Source organism: Amblyomma mixtum, chromosome 8, assembly GCF_055824585.1.
Source record: "Amblyomma mixtum isolate Tamu chromosome 8, ASM5582458v1, whole genome shotgun sequence".
Classification (NCBI taxonomy): domain Eukaryota; kingdom Metazoa; phylum Arthropoda; class Arachnida; order Ixodida; family Ixodidae; genus Amblyomma; species Amblyomma mixtum.
The window spans coordinates 108,757,301-108,771,482 of NC_143019.1; the positions used below are offsets into that span (position 1 = coordinate 108,757,301).

The 14,182-nt window shown below is 45.2% G+C and overlaps 1 protein-coding gene across 1 annotated transcript in view; it reads left to right on the top strand.

The window, feature by feature from the left end:
• The first annotated feature begins 6,207 nt into the window (after positions 1-6,207).
• LOC149333850 ((3R)-3-hydroxyacyl-CoA dehydrogenase-like) overlaps positions 6,208-14,182 on the top strand; it is a 60,678-nt gene continuing 52,703 nt past the window's right edge. Inside the window, exon 1 of the mRNA XM_089558817.1 lies at positions 6,208-6,297. The gene's annotated coding sequence lies outside the window, so the exon portion shown is untranslated. The remainder of the gene's footprint in view (positions 6,298-14,182) is intronic.

Genomic DNA, 14,182 nt, shown 5'->3' on the forward strand with positions numbered 1-14,182 from the left:
GGCAGCGAGTGAGGAAATAAACAAGTCAAACGACGGAGGACAGATGAGACAGGAGGCGCACACTGCGTCTCTCCTTTGTCCTCTGTCATTTGGCTGCTCTATTTGCTCAAGACCATCCACCGACTGACCAAAATCGCCACTCTTCTGCAACGGATGAACTTCGGAGCGGGTATGGCACCTCGGCTACGGAGAACCATGCGACAATACACACACGGCTCGATCATGCTTATTGCGCGGAGAATGCCGTTATAACGATGCCTTCAAAGCTCTAGGGCTTATCTAAACATGCTGCGGAAAGGTGTGCCAAAATAACAGCCTTTTATTGTGCCAACATTGGTAAATCACGCAATAAATCGCGAGTGCTACACACGTCAAACTACATTTGTGCATACGGAGAATGGAACGGCAATTTGGTACAGATTCAAACCTAGCAGCGCGAAATAAACGGAGACCGCAGCGTAGAAAAAACACAACACATGCGCACTGCCTCGTGTTTAGTCTGCGCCTGTGTCATGTTGCTGCTAAATATGACTAACGTATAAGGTGTTTCAGGGAAGCCTTTAAGTAGTTTCCAAAAATAGGATTTTTGAGGTAAGAATATTGCTTTTGCGGCATACTATTGGCAAAGTTGGCTGGCATAGCAAGACCGGGGAATCATCTTAAAGGGAAACTGCATATGTTTTAGAAATCAACGAGTTTAAAAGGGTCAAATGTGTGAAACTTGTAGATAAAGCATGCGAAGTCTTTTTGGGCTAGCGCATGAAGTAGGACGTAATCGCCGATTAAAATCACGACGCCTTTCAAGCTTCTCCGCAGCGCACAAGGCCAAGTGGGGGGGCGCATGATGATGTCATCGAAGGTGCCGGTACATTTCCAACGCACAAACGCCCGCTTTGAAGGCAAAAAACAACGCCAGCGAAGGCACATCCTACCGAGCGCTGTTTGACAGCGTCCAATGAGGCATGGCAGACTGTGGCTGACGACAACGGTAATTTGAAATCATACCTTCAGTAACGTCACACTAAACTTCCCTGCATTCCTCCGGTGCATTGAGAAGAAGCGCAAACCTGAATTGTCGATTACGTAACTACTTTAAATGCTAGTTCAAAAACACTTAGCATGATTTACCCACAGCCTATATAGATTTGAATCCTTGAATATTGCGAAATTCTCAAAAACTGATGCAGTTGCCCTTTAACTTGGTAGCTAGCAAAATAATTTCCAATAATTAATGTTTAACCATTAGAGTTAGGCGTCTCGTTGGAATTTGTGTGGTTTTGGGGGGTTTAACGTCCCAAAGCGACTCAGGCTATGACGGACGCCGTAGTGAGGGCTCCAGAAATTTCGACCACCTGGGTTTCTTTAATGTGCACTGACAGTACACGGGCCTCTAGAAATACGACCGCCGCGGCAGGGCTCGAACCCGCGTCTTTTGGGTCAGTAGCCGAGCACCATAACCACTGAGCCACCGCGTCGGGCTGTCTCGTTGGAATTAGTGATTTAGTCGGTCGTCAGTATTAGATATACCAGTTTTCGGAATTTATAAAACGCGATTACTCTCGGCGCAGTCGACTGAGAAATTTTCGCTATACCGTGACAAAACACATGTGTATTCTGAGAGCATGCATGCAAAGCAACACCTTCAGTGCACTAACTAGTCAAAATAGCCAAAACTAATCGAGCCACAGCGTCGAGGTCAATCGAGTTTTCCAAATTCTAGAAACCGACATGGCGTTTACTAAAGGCTGGTATAAATCTCGAAATCTCTTACCTAACTCTAATAGTTTAAAAATTAATTACTGGAAATTAGTTAACCAGCTTACTATTTAAGATAGTTCACCGGTTTTATGGTGTCCGGCAACCTTTGGAATGCTATGCCGCAAAAGCAGTATTTTTACCTCAATAATTTTATTATTGAACATAACTTTCTTCTCTGAAATACCTGGTATAAACCACGAATAGTCAGGGAGTTGTAGTAGCCTTGTAACGTGGAGGCCCAAGCAGTAATGTGCGGAAGTCAGCAAAGAAAATGCAGGTTCAGCCACCAACCAAAACTTTAATCTTTAATTTACACGCCAGAACTTTACCCGTTTCGAAGGTTTTAAAGGGAAAGGGCTTGTTTATATCATAAGCCACAACAGCCAGAGCATCCATATACCAGAACCATATATACCAGAGTCAGAGCAGCCAGAGACTAAGGCCATGTTTTTTTTTTTTTTTGCATTGGTGGGAAGGGGTTTATTTTTTATTTGTTTTGCAAGCAATACAAAAAATGATCTTCCGCTAGATAAAGTTGCTGGCTATTACTGTGACCGGAATGCAAGCCCTGCCCGCATGTATTTTCGGGAGTACATGCACTGAATTGTACAGACACAAGAAATTCCTGATCATGCTCCTCACTAGATCTCAAAGGTAGAGTCTCTGTAGGCGGTAATGAAATTTCAATACACAGAAGCCGGCCTTGCTGGCCAGTAGTATTATCACCATAAGACGTTCTTTTCGTGTTAACTCTCTTGTGGAGTTTTTCGATGGTAAGTGAAGGTCCGGCCATAAAAAAAAAAACAGGCCCAAAAAGAAGCAGTGTTGGTCTAGTGGTCAGACCCTCCGGCGCCTACCTACGAAACAGCGCTTCCATTCCCACCGCGGGTGATTTGATCCCTGTGAATGATTCGTGGCAGACTAACGAGTAGCCTTTCCATTTATTTTCAAGAAGGGCTAATACTTCTGGAAACGATGTCCATCTCCGAAATGACCAACATTTGATCTTGAAAAAGATAAAGACCACGTAAAGGGGACGGTCTTTCTTTAACTAAAAAAAACGCATTACATAGAATAGAAAGCTGCGCCTTCCAAAAGCACAAAAGCTCCAACATTTACAGTGACTCTCCTTGCTTATCCTGTCAAGAGGTTGGGCATTCAGAAGGACAAAAATTTTGTGTTATGGTTTTTTACATAGACGTTATCTTCCGTTCGTGTTCTTCGCAGCGTATGAAATTAGAGCTGTTTTTTCTAGACGTAATACCAGCTCAAAAACCACCAACATGTAAGGATTGAACAGCTACAGACAACGACAATCGCTGCACCCACAACTGATTTATTGTACCAAGGCTAGGTGAATATAAACGCTGCATCGCGCATGCGCGCAGAATACAGCATGAGAGACACGGACCATGGACACATCGACTCGTACATTTTACCTAGTGGAAGGAAGAAAGGTCATACTCAGACTTATGCAGGCATATAGGAAGGGTACTTACGCAGCTAAGTTTATGACTATATGAAATGAACGGCGGCGCAAAAAAGACACTAACAAGAAAGGAACACCACGTGCGCACACTACCAATTGTTTATTACACGGAAAGGTGGCACATTTAAACATCCAGCTCAAGCATGAGATTCATCGCATTATTGCTCCGAACCCAACACGCGGAAAAAAAGCAGCAACGTCAGGATAAACGACAAGAAACCTTGTTGTCACTGTTGTCAACTGTAGGGCTGTCTCGAGGCGGCAAGAACAAAAACACGCACTGCAGAGATCATTAAACCTGTTTCAGGTGAAATTGGAATTCTGTATGTGAGAAACGCCAATGTCTGGAAAATGACACGTGGACAAAAGTTATGCTTACACACTGTAAATATCGCTACACAATTTTTCACAGTTGTTCTTGAAAGCGTTTTGAATAGACTGTAGAAATTAGTGTCCCTGAAACATTGCTTCATACTGCGGCGTTTAAAAGTGTAACCATTTCAGGCGCCTCGCACGGCTTCTCTTGACGAAACTCTATTTGGAAAAAATGCTGTCTGCTGTCGTCGAGAAACGCAACTGCTCAGGTTTCAAGCGCATTCAGGCAGCATTGGTGGAGCGCAATGCACACAGCCGACATAGCGCCTTCTTCTGTGTTCCCTGACGCAGTTGCTGTGTGGAGCCGTGAACGTAGGGGCTGCACTTTCTTCTGGGCACTGCTGAACTTATATTTGACCAGGGACGAACATTTTTCTTCGGAGACGCTTATCGGATTCTTGAGTTTCCCGCTGCCCTCCATCAGGTCCGCGTCAGCGCTGCTGCTATCGGCCACTGGCATACAGCTTGCTTCGACACGGGGCGTTGTTCATTCGGGCAGCAGCAGTGGAACGCAACGCACGAAGCCAACTGAGCGTCTTCTTCTGTATTATTAGGTTGGTCAGTCTACTTACGCTATTTTCTTACGGTTGGGCACTCTGTCGTTGATGCTCCGGAGGACAGTTCATCTATTTTGCACATTATTTGTTTTGTTGTCTGAAAAATAGATTTGACCGTTGCATATTAGGTAGACTTATGAAAGCTTCTTTATATGACTCGCTCCACGTTTCAGTCAAGTTTTATGCTGTTTAACGTCTCAAAGCGACTAAAGATAGTAGACACGCCGTAAAGGGGGAGGCGGGGGGGGGGGGGGGGGGGCTCGGGATAATTTCGACCACCTGGGGTTCTTTAACTTGCACTGACATCACACAGTACACGGTCCTCTAGCATTTCGCCTAGATCGAAATGCGACTGCCGCTGCCGGGGTCGAATTCGCGTTGTTTTGGTGAGCAGCTGAGCACCATAACCACTAAGCCACCGCGGCGGCTGTCTCGTTCCTATACGCCGCCTTTGGAGGATGGCGACATCACATTAGAATGTTGTGAGCGAGGCTTCGTGTTGGAACAAGGTGTAGCGTCTAAGAGACTCAGTTTAAGGCAAACTCCAAGACACTTAAAAAAATCTTCAAAATGTGAGACAAGTAAACTTGCAAGCGCTAACGGCGTGAACTCTGCTGAACAGGTGAGCAAGCACCCCGATCGGATGGGAAAGCTGGCTGATATGAATAAAAAGCGGTCCTCGCTTCTGTAACTACCCGCCACCTTAAAAGGAATAACGTTCATTCAGAGGCTCTCTGATCAATTTGAGACGATCCGGGAGTGCTCAGCGTGAGTAATTATATAGCCGCAAGCGATTTTGCAGCTCCAGTATCACGCACAGAAGGAGCTAGCTTTGGATAGTACATTAAGGTTATCGTGAACAGGAAATTCCTGCTACCGCATTTCTGATTTCACCGGCAAGCACTAGCTGTTCCTGAGAACAACCACTGGGTTTGATGACGTCACCGCAATCAGGAGCAGGTGCACCTTCACATCAGTGAATGCGGGTGAAAAAACCAAGCGGCTCCAAGGAAGAAATCATCACCATGATCAGCTGAATCCGCCCACTGCAGGGCAAAGACCTGTCCCAGGTCTCTCCCTTTAATCCTATCTCATTTACCAACTGCGGTCCCCCTATGACCCCAAACTCCTAGACCTTATCCGTCCACCTAAATTCCTGCCGCCCCTGCTACGCTTGCCTTCTCTTGAAATCTACTCTGCTAGCTTTAAGGTTAAGCGGTTATCTTGTCTTCGCAATACATGCCCTGTCGAAGCACAATTCTGCCTTTTCATTACGACTAGAAGGTGATTAACCAAGCTTTGTTCCCCGTATCCACTCTGCCCGCTTACGGTTTCTGAAGCTTACACCTATCATTTTTCTTTCCATAGTTCGCTGCGTTGCCTTTAAGTTAAGCTGAACCCTTTTCTTTAGTCTCAATGTTTCTGCCCTCTGGGATTACCGGTAAGATGTAATTTTATATAAATTTTACTGTCATCCGAGGCGTACAACCTCGCATGTCATTGAAGTTCTAATTAAATTATGATCTACTAAATGCCTGAGAACAAGCCGTGCTTTCAGGCATCCTCTTACTCCCATGAATCAAATACCATGGTTTCTTTCCGTTCCGAGGTTTGTCAGTACCCCTTTAATCAGCGCGTTTAGGTAGGCCATGGTTACTGAGTTACCATTTCTCGTGGGTAGCGTTAAAAGAAAAAACACTCATAAAAATAATAATACCCCAACCAACCAATTTTAAACGGGCCTCTCCACTCCTCCCTCACTTGATTTCGCCGGCGCGCCGCGCCGCCGGCAGCTGCTCCCACCACGTGGCCAACCATGTGACCAGCCATGGCGCCACCACGCTGAAGGCACGAAATCATGGAGGAAGGAACAAATTTTCCTTCCTCCAAGCGCGAAATGCTAGCGTAACACACCAGCTGTTGGCTTGACGTCACAACGTGCATGTGCACAGCTGGCGCAGCGGTGGTTTCTTTTTAGCTATTGCTTCAAAATGCTTCTTGCAATCGTCTAACCAAAACCCAGTCAGGATCTGGTCTCAGCCACTTTACTCACGCAGACTACCTAATTCTGTGTCGTAGCTTGTTCGCTTGCCTTCTGTTTGGCTGCATCCAGCCACGGTACGTAAAATTCGGTTATTAGCTTTTCCTCTGAAATAGCCGTGAAAGTATATTACTACCTGGCGTTCAGGGGTAATATCCCTGAAAGTATATTTACTGCCTCGCATTTCTTTATTCAGTCAGTTTGCTTGCCTTCTTGTTGCTGGACGATTCCCTTATCAAATCTCTCTTAATTTCCTTAGCGCCGTCCACAATTTAATTACGAGTTTTTCTATATCCTTGAAGTCCTATCGCCATAGCTGAAAACAGGCAATATTTACTTGCCTAAGCACTTTACGTGCAAACTGGGGTCTTCCCTATTCCTATTCTGTGGGCTGTCTGACCCTAGCAGTAAGAATCACATTGAATTGGTGTTGGCTGCTTGGCATGTACCGATGCCTTCTCTTATCACTCCCGGTTCTCTACCTATCATAAATAATTTGCCTTTTCCTGGGTTCCCACTCATTCGTTTAGTACTTTAGTCCATTTTGTTCTGCTTCGTTTAGTGCACGACCAAAGCTGCAAAAGCAGTTTCATCGCTGAAGCCTGAAGGAATTAGTAAATTAATGATATACAGAATGCCGCGACCGCGTTTCGAACCCGCAGCAGTGCAAACAGATTAACTTCGCTGTCCAGTGCGCGAGAGGATTATGCTTTCGCCGCAGCCGATCACTCCTCGTGTTCAGTGCAACACACTCTCGCGCTGCGCACTGCACATCGCCGACTTCATCAAGTGCTGTCTGCGGCGCGAGCAGCTGAGATTGGCTTAGCCTCGATCAGAGCTTAATCTGAGTATCATATTGCCGCCATAAGTTCTGACGACTCAGCAATGCAAAACCAGGAGCCAACCAGGCTAAACACATGTTTTCGCACCTCTACTCGGCTTAAATACGTTAAAACCCTACAAATCTGCTCTAATACTTATTAGGGCATTGCCTGGCGCAAAGTGGACACCACTACGGTGTTTTCAATAAACTGTTACCCGAGTTCTTCCTAATCCCACCAGCCGCCGCGGTGGCTCAGTGGTTATGGTGCTCGGCTGCTGACCCGAAAGACGCGGGTTCGATCCCGGCCGCAGCGGTTGAATTTCTTTGGAGGAGAAATTCTAGAGGCCCGTGTACTGTGCGATATGAGTGCACGTTAAAGAACGCCAGGTGGTCGAAATTTCTGGAGCCCTCCACTACGGCGTCTCTCATAGCCTTAGTCGCTTTGGGACGCTAAACCCCATAAACCAAACCAAGCAAACCTAATCCCACCCTCTGATTATAGCTTCTAAAAACGGTGCTCCTATTCATTCCTTAGAGCAGCGCGCAACGACGACAGGCAAGAAAGGAGAGGATACGGAACAAGGTGCTGGACTATCAACTGAGATTTTTATTTTCGGAAAAAAAACTTCTTAAACATCGCTGTTCTGCACGTGCAAGGGTTGCGCAACATGCATAAACGGTCAAACACTTTTTAAGCCGAAATTCTTTAATGTCACATCGTTGTCGACAGAAGCTTGTCAGCAGAGGTGTCGCGTTTTTCTAGTCAGACCAGAAAAAATAATCTTTTCGCAAGATGGGGTTCGAACCACCATCCTTCGGTTCCGCAGCCGAGAGTGCCAATGGCTGCGCTACTTCCTGCCAACGCATATGCAGTCCTCCTTCTCTGGGACGCTGGTGAGCGTTTGCAGAAAGGCGTCGAATCATACTGATGCCTCCCAAACCCCCTCCAGTGCCTCTAGTATTTAAGATTCACAAACAACTGTGTACTTGATTAACGCCTTAACCACACATCAGTGACACAAGCAGCAACACCGCACTAAAGGCTTTCATCTCACCGCACTTTATATCAACAAAGTGTCCCCCTGAATTTTTTTACATTTTGCCGGTAAGCATAGCGGCGCACTTAGTTAATCACACGCTATGAGCTGATCCCTGACGTTTCTTTCGGGGGCCGATACGCCACGCACAGCCCGGGTGATCAAAGCCCGATTGATAAAAACACCTTGAATATCTTCTTTTCCTGGCACCCTCATTATAGCCTCACTGCTGCCGTTAACATTAGGAATTGAGCACTGTTGCCGCAGGTGTATTTACGCTGGTACGGAAGGGTCGAGGCGGACACCCAAAAGAAGAACCTTGCAGGAAAGTGACCCTGTAGCCATTTCGCTTGATGTCTCCGATTCTTTTTTAAATGCTACTGTTCTGCAGGTCGAGAGCCACTATGGCTCCTCCTGTTGCTCTTTAGTTTATGGCTGCGCACAAAGCTTCGCGCTGTCCTCTTGTCCTGTCGATGTACTAACAATTAATTTGGTTGAGGTGTCTTAACAAAAGCTATCAATAAAAGTGAATCCCTTCTCATGCATGGTAAAGGTTGTGCTGCTAACGCACGAATCTCATGCTTTTCGTATCTGAAACGCTTTTCCGAGCTCTCGGGTTGTCTTATCTCGGCGCCTGAATAGCACGACGGTCCTATCTACAAATGGCGAACACGCTTCGCATGAACTGCAATGATCAGCTAGGTTCCAGAAAGGCCGACTTGAGAGGGAACGGAAATGCTCTTGTAATCGCTTATTGAGGCGCCTACCCGCCTTGCCTATGTATGTTCTTCCGCACGACAGCGGAATGCTGTAGACTACTTCTATGGATCGTGTTACATATTTAAACTTGTGCCGAATACTACATCCCGCTATTGGGCGTGTGACACAGCTGTTCTGTGAGCACTCTCGCAGATCTGGCCAAGCTTTCTTGGAACGTAAAACAAAACTTGTACGCCCTATTTGGATCGTACTTTTTTCCAAGCGATGTGTCATTCCATGGACGTTTGTTTTAACTACGGCAATGCCGTCACAGTTCATATTGTGAGAGAACCTAGCATATGCGCTCCACCCTATTCTTATTCTTCTACTTATTTCGATCTTGTGATCGGGATCAGTGCCCACTGCCTGCCCTAACTGGACGTGTTCTCTTAACACTTTCAGCACCTTTACCTATTGTGAACTGCTGTTACCTTGCGACTCCGCTGATCATTACTTTGGTTTCCTGAATGTCAATTTTAAGACCTAGGGTTTTGCTCCGCCTTTCTAACTCATTCATCATGGTTTCCAGCTCATCACCTGAGTGACTATGCAAGGAAATGTCATCAGAGAATCGCAAATTAATTTTAGTATTCTCTATCACTCTTATCCCCAACTGATAGATATTCAACAGGACAGATATTCGGATTTAAACAAAGACATGACCTTTAATGTTGAAGTAATCAACGGTAATTTCACAGCTATCATTACGGAGCGCGCAGTAGAAGTAGGCAGTACTATGATTAGACAGGTTCCTGGCAAGCTCTCTGAGGAGACGAACGATCTCAACAAGAAATGCCTGAGCATAAAAGCCTCTAGCTTCACAGATGAAATATAACTGGCAGAGCTATAAAGCTGATGAATTAGTGTAAGGCAATCGATATAAGAACTATTTGTTCAGAATCGAGCTTGCTCGGAAGAACACAGCTAGACTAATAGTGGTTAAGACGCTAGGTATAGGCAAATATCGCACGTATGCGGTAACCGTAAAAGACAGCAATAGCATTAATAATATGGCTCAGATAGCTAAAAAGCCGAAGAGTTCTACATACATCTATAGAATAGCCAGTGTGGTCAGGACGTTAATGACAGAGTCGGTAGAGCACACCAATTGGGCGTTCAGCCAGTGAGAAAAGAGGAAGTAAAGAAAGCCTTAGGAGCAATGTAAAGGTGGATATAGGCTGGCGACAATCAGCTACCAGCAGATCTGCTGAACAAAGGTGGGGAGATTATGCTAAGAAAACTAGCCACCCTGCATACGCAATGCCTTATGACCAAGAGCATAACGCAATCTTGGATGAAGGCTAACATCGTCGAAACTGAAAAGAAATGAGACATCAATGACTAGAATAATTACACATTGATCAGCTGACAGCTTGTTGCTTACAATGGATTCACTAAGGTGATCGCCAAGAGAGTTAGGAAAACTTTAGACATCCATGAAACAAATCACCAAGAACGCTTTCCTAAAGGCCACTCGACAATACACCATATTCACGCAATGAATCAGGTGATACAGAAGAGCGCAGAAAACAACCATCCCGTCCATACATAGCTTTCATTGATTACGGCAAAGCGTTTCACAAACTCGAAGCCTGAGTAGTTATGCAGGTATTGTGGAACCAGGGAGTATGAAGAGATGTATGAAAAAATACCGGAAGCTATCTATTACGCGATACAGTAATCGTAATCTTTCATAAACACTCCCGTCGCAGTGGCTCAGTGGTTACGGTACTCGGCTATTGTCCCGAAAGACGCGGGTTCGATCCCGTCTGAGGAGGCCGAATTTCGATGGATGCGAAATTCAAGAGGCTCGTGTACCGTGCGGTGCCAGTGCACGCTGAACTCCAGGTGTCGAAATTTCCGCAGCCTTTCACTATGGCGTCCCTCGCAGCCTGAGTCGATTTGGGACGTTAAACCCCAATAAACCAAACCAAACCTTCATAAACACAGCCATAAAATTCAAATATATAAAGGATGCCAAGGAGGGGAACATGAACTCCCCTGTGCTATTCCCCGCCTCATTCCAGGAGGTATTCAGAGGCACATATTGGGAAGAGTATAAATCTGCTGTTGGCTCACAAAATTGTCTTGCTAATGAGAGGATAAATTGAAAAGCGTAATCTAAGTCATTACTTAAACACGGAAAGCAGAGTGCTGGGTGTAAACAATAATATGCAGAAAACTAATGTTATGTTCTGCACTGGCGAAAGGGAACAGCAGTTTACTATTGGTAAAATAATTTACCTTCCCAGGGCAGGTAGTGACTCTAGATCCGAGCCATGAGAATGAAATAACAAGAACAGTGAGATTGCGGTGAAGCGCGCACCCGGTGGATGCTCTCAAGTACTCATTTGCCGTTTACTCGTATCCCCGAGAAAGAAAATGTTTAACTTCGCTGCCTTACCTCTATCCGGCAATGGTGCAAAAATGTACAGGCTGAAGTAAAAAGTTCGATATATACCGAGAACAATGCAACGAACTACGGAAAGGGAAATAACAGGTGCAACGTTAAGAGAGAGAAAGAGTGAAGAAAATTAAGGGGACACTTTGGCTCTCTAAAGTGCTGCAAGACAAAAGCCTTCCTTGTTTGTGCTGTACTAGTGCTTTATTTTACTACACACTTTGACCACACTTTACAACTACACACTCTGACTGCCGACTTTGACTGCTTCTTTAGCACGACTCTCTCTGCTTCGATGAGTTCGGTTGTATCCTTGGCTCTGTTAGCAGTAATGATGTATGTAATGTGGTAACCCACGGATGCCTTACGCCCCCTGTGGGAGCGCACGACAACAATTTTTTAGTTGTCGTCTGCTCCAAAAGGGGGCGTCAGGCATCCGTGGGTGACCTCATTAGTGCGAATCCGCGCAATCTGACGTCATAATCATTTCGACCAACCGAAAAGCGTGACACCTCTGCTGACAACCTTCTATCGACAAGCTTCTGTCGACCAGCTTCTGCCGACAACGGTGAGGCGTTAAAGGCTTTCGCCTTAATAACCGGACAGAGAAAATGCGTTCTAATGACATGCTACCGAAAGTCAAGAAGAAACTGGCTTGTGCAGGGCATGTAATTCGAAGGCTGGAGCACTTATGGTAATGAAGTGTACAGGGATAGATTCCGAGAGAAGGAAAGTGGTGTAGGTGTCGGCTGATGATTAGCTGGCCGGATGAGATTAAGAAGTTTGCGCGGATGAGCTGGCCGTGGCTTGCACAGGACAGAGTTCATTCGAGAGATAAGGAAGAGAATTTCGCCCTGCAGTGGGCGTAGCCAGGGTGATGTTTTCATGGCATAAGCATTGACATGTGGAGACCTTTCGCAAAGGTTAGTCAGCTGGCACGCTCAACAGTGGTTTCATTATTTTAATACTACGGAAGACGCAGATTTACTCCGAAGTAGTGAAGAGTTCAAAAGAAGTATGGTGCAAAAGAAACTTTCAATGCCTAAAATTAATGCACTTGTAACTCGAAAAATAAGAAAAATCAGCCCATAAGCAATGTTTTCATCTTCTACTTGAAAGAGCGCGCGCAGTACCTAAATTTGGAGCTGTTAGTTGAGGCACCATTTTCTCAATATCCCCTTTTTGATAGCTATTCGTGCGCGGCCTTCTGGCTGGAACGATGTTTGTCCTACGTTAATGTCTCTAGCCTGCGCCCTTCTGCGTGTACACTTTGACAATACAGTTTCAGAACACGGGAGATTTTTACCAATAAAGGTTGTTCTGAAATACATTTCCAATATTATTATGTTTGGCAAGATTCTGGCTTCAAATGAGATAAAGGCAGAAGTTCTGAAACATGCGTGCTACTGCAAAGACGCCAGAGGCACTTCGCTAGCGCAGAGACACCTAAACTTTTATCTATTTATAGAGGGTGTCCCAGCTAACTTGGACCAAGATTAAAAAAAACTTAAGGGTTCTTGCGAACTCAAATTGCGTGCATGTTGTTAGGGTTTATCTAAAGTTACTGTACCATCTTTTTGCTCGACCTACTTGAATAATAATTACTTAACTTTTTAAATATAGCGTGAAACGTTCAGGCGCCAATGGAAAAGTCATGGAGCTCCACAAATACTGTCCAACCCAGACACTTCCAACGAGATTGTTAAATTCCGTGGGCTTTCGTTTTCCCTGAAAGAAAACGACCCCGCTAAGTCTATCTCGTTGGAAGTGCCCGGGTTGTACAATATTTCTGGAGCTCCACAATTTTCCTATTGACGCCTGAATGTTTCAATCTATGTTTAAGAAAGTGAAGTAATTTATCTCGACTAATTATTCAAGTAGTTCGAGCAAAAAAATGCTACTGTAACTTTAGGTAAACCCTAACAACATCCACACAATTTCAGTTCGGAAGAACGCTTAGTTTTTTTTTAAATCTTGTTCCAAATTAACTAGGACACCCTGTAGAATGGCTCCTCAACAGCCACATGGATCACGCTGCGCCAGCTATGACATATAAGCAGTCACCGTCAATAGTTTTCATGTAACGTTAGTAGGAATATATTCTTTTCCAAAAGCCTGCAACAATAATCTAGTTTTTCAAACTGAATAAAAACACCTCCTAATGCCGTGCCAATTGTAGGGGAGCCATTACTCCTGTTACACAGCAGGTTCGCCTCTGTACGAAATATGTGCGGGAAGAAGAGAGACCAGCTTCAAAATGAAGCAAACTACTTTTGGCTGATTTTCCAAACTAGACACCAACGGCGTAGTAATGTGATAACGGGAACTTGGAGAGCCAAAATTTCTCCTCTACTTTAAACCTTCGCAGGCCAGTCGAGGGGGTAAAGGGCGTAATTTAAGCCCGAACGAAATTTATTCCTATAATATAGTTACATCCGCCACCACTTATCAGTCCCGCGAGGCCAAAAAGAGGGGCTGTTTTATTCGAGGAAATGCGTTATTTCCAAGATGGTTTCGTTTCCTGTATAGACAGCACTAGGGCGCATGCTGTAGCGCAAAATGGAGTTTCTGACCTTAGTGCAAAAGACATGCCAACGACAGTTTATGAACGAGCGCCGCCGGGGACAGGTCACAAAAACCGGACATGCCTACACGTCAGCACCCGATGAACGCCCGCAACTTTGTTTTTCGAAGTATCTATGGTTTCAACATTGGTAAAAAGTCCCATGTCTCTCCCTTTAATCCTATCTCCTTTACCAACTGCGGTCACCCTATGACCCCAAACTCCTAGACCTCACCCGTCCACCTAAATTTCTGCCGCCCCTGCTAGGCTTGCCTTCTCTTGGAATCTACTCTGCTAGCTTTAAGGTTAGGCGGTTGTCTTGTCTTCGCAATACATGCCCTGTCGAAGCACAATTCTGCCTTTTCATTACGACTAGAAG